Below are 3,468 nucleotides of genomic sequence, written 5' to 3'. Positions count from 1 at the left end.
GGGTGGGGTTGGAGACCACATGCATAAAGGGAGCATGTTTAGAGTTCTCTGAGATGTTTCAGAGAACTCCCGAGGGTCCGAAAGTTGCGAAGGTCTCAACGAAACCGTTGAGACCTCCGAAAAATTAGAAAAAAAGGAAAAAACTCCATCAAATTATAGGAGTGGTTCGAGGAGAGGTTGATCTTTGGTCGGAGGTAAGATAATATGTTATTTTCTTAGTAAATATTTTATTTTTATTTTTATTGTTAAAAATAGGATAAGAATGAGAAAGAATGAAAATAAGAGAAAATCATACCAAAATCTTATGATTTTGGAAAGATTTAATTATATGTGATAGATCTTTGGAAGATCTACATGATGACACCAAAATTATTAATTTTTATTAATTATATATTTTTTAAATATTTTTAAATATTTATTTATTTAAAAATTAAAAAAAAATTAAATTTTAGGAAAAAAAATCAGAGTTTGAGAATCATGTTTATAATGATTCAAGCTATTTAAATCTAATTTCAAATTTTTTTTCAAATATTTAAAATTAAAAAATTATTTTTTTAATTATTTAAATTAAAAAATTTAATTATAAAATAAAAAATATATAAAAATAGTGTTATATTTTAGTTAATTTAAAAATATTATTTGAAGCATATAACATATTTATTTTGAATTTATAAATTTTAAAATAATTATTAAAATTATTTTAAAATTATATATAATTATTTTAATTATCGTTAAACTATCATGTTTTGTTATACTTGCATATATTTATAAGAAAAAAATTAGAGCATGACGTTCATTCACTTTAATTAATCATCTATTTTATAGTATATATTTATTTATATAAAAATTATTAAAAAAATAAAAAAATAAAAAATCAGTGTTAGTTTTGAAATTGAGAATAATATTTAGAATGATTCAAAATAATTGAAATATTTGAATCTAACTTGAAATTTTTTTGAAATTTTTTTTATAAATATTTAAATAGTAAAAAATATTATCAAATAAAAAATATATGTAATTAGTATTATATTATAGATAATTCAAAATAATTAGTATTTTGTTATATCTGCAGAAATGAGTAAGAAGAAAGATCAAGAGCATGACATCGGTTGGGATCATGGCGAGATGCTCTCGGCTCGGCATCATTGGAGATGCAAATGGTGCAACACAGAGTTCAAAGGAGGAGGAGTGACTAGGTTGAAGCAGCATCTGGCTGGTGGTTATCCTGATGTGTCAATGTGTCGGAAATATCTGCAAGAGGTCTGACAATTGATGAAAAAGTACTTTGCTGATTCGAAAGCAGCAAAGGAAAGGGCAAAGCAGAAAAAGATCGAAGTAGACCGTCGAGCTGCAGAGCCACCTTCTTATCACTTTAGAGAGTCAGAGGAGGCTCCTGCTCCAGATGATGAGGAGGCACAGATTGAGGCTGCCATTTATGCGAGCTTGGCGGATCAGTACCAGCAGGAGGAGATGGTCCAGTACAGAGATCGATTCGAACCATCATGCAATGAATCAGGATCTGGATCAGCGACTGGTAGGAGAGAATTTGAGTTCAAGAGGACTACCTCAGTCAGAGAGCCTGATGGTAGAGGGAGCAGACACAGCATGTCTTCTTTGTTGGAAGCTTTTGACAGTAGGAGGAGGTCCTCCAGAGATATTCCAACAGGAGCCAGCATTCGGGATTTGGATCCACATGCTTTGCCCAGCAAGGATTCAAAGCAGCAGAGAATTGACAGTATGCTGAAAAAAGATAAGAAGAAGGATATGTGGCGAGCTATTGGATCATGATTTTATTTCAGCCATATTCCAGCAAATACAGTAGCCAATCCTTACTACCGATCTGCTATTTCAGCCATAGAGGCTGCCGGCCAGGGTGTAGATCCTCCAGGACCTAAGGACATCTATGGTCAGCTTCTTGACAGCAATAAGGAGGATCTGCAGAGATGGATTGCTTCTTACAAAAATAAATGGCCTACATACGGTCTGACAGTGATGTATGATGGTTGGACAGGTCCTACTAGGCGGAGCATCATTAATTTTTTGACATACTGTGATGGAAAAATATTTTTTCACAAATCAATCGATGCTTTAGATAAGATGCACGATGCCACATATATCCTTGGTCTGATGGAGGAGGTGATTGATTCAGTGGGTGAGCAGTATGTCGTGCAGGTCATCACAGATAATGGACCACAATATAAGGCTGTCGGAGAGTTGCTGATGGAGTAGCGACCGCAAATATACTGGACCCCATGTGCTGCACATTGCATTAATCTTATATTGATGGATATCGGAAAGATTCGCAGGGTGCAGCAGGTAGTGGACATTGCCCAGATCATTACTAGATTCATTTACAACCACACATGGGTTCTTTCATTGATGTGGATGTATACTGGGGGGGAGATCTTACGACCGGATATCACACGGTTTGCTACCAACTACATAGCACTTGATAGTCTTCTTCAGAAGAAAACAGCCCTACGTCAGATGTTTGTCAGTGCCGAGTGGCAGGAGAGCAGATATGCGAGGGCCGGCACTGATGGAAATCATGTGGAGAACTTAGTGACGAGTCAGTCATTTTGGCAGCGAGTTGAGAAGATAGTGAAGGCTATCAAGCCTTTATATGAGGTGCTTCGCACCGTGGACAATGAGAGATACCTCCAGATGGGCTTCCTATATTACATGATGGAGAGGGCAAAGAAACAGATCAGTGAGAATGATCCCAAGCATTAACATTATTGAGCACCGTTGGGACTATTAGATGGGCAGAGATTTGCATCTAGCTGGTAAGTTTGGATTCAAAAATATTTTAAAATATTTTTTTGAAGCATGAAAATAAAATTATGCTTAATCAGTCTTGAAATTTATCTGCAGCTTATTACTTGAATTTGAGATTTCAGTATACTATTCCGGGGATAGATATGGATAGCGAGCTTCTTGCTGCTCTTCGCAATATCATATATAAGATGGTGTCCGATCCAGAAATCGCATCGTTGTGTCTGCAAGAGGTATGCTAGTTTAAAACAGATGTAATTATTCAACTGAATTCGATCTGATATATTTATAAATAATAAATATATTTTATTTCAGATGAAATAGTTTAGAGAGGGATCAAACAGTTTTGGAGTTCCATCAGCTGTCATAAGTAAAAAGCAGATGAATTCAGATAAATTACATATCAATAATGAGCAATTTAGATTGATATATAATTTTGCTTAATAATATCATCAAATTTGATATGTAATTTTGTTTTTGTAGCTGAATGATGGATTTATTTTGAAACCTCAGTAGAAAATTTAAGACATATAGCTATCCGTATTCTTTCTCAGATGGTCTCTGCTAGTGGCTGTGAGTATAATTGATCCACTTTCGTCCTTATCCACAGCAAACAGAGAAATCATCTGATATAAAAATATCTCGACGATCTTGTATATGTTCACTACAATCTGAGGTTGAGGCTAAAATATA

General features: G+C 34.3%; 1 pseudogene; it reads left to right on the top strand.

Annotated features, from left to right (window-relative positions):
• The first annotated feature begins 1,049 nt into the window (after positions 1-1,049).
• Positions 1,050-2,733, top strand: LOC140857975 (uncharacterized; annotated as a pseudogene).
• The last annotated feature ends 735 nt before the right edge of the window (positions 2,734-3,468 follow it).

This window comes from Elaeis guineensis, chromosome 5 (assembly GCF_000442705.2).
Source record: "Elaeis guineensis isolate ETL-2024a chromosome 5, EG11, whole genome shotgun sequence".
NCBI lineage: Eukaryota > Viridiplantae > Streptophyta > Magnoliopsida > Arecales > Arecaceae > Elaeis > Elaeis guineensis.
This window is presented reverse-complemented; position numbering and strand designations above follow the sequence as displayed.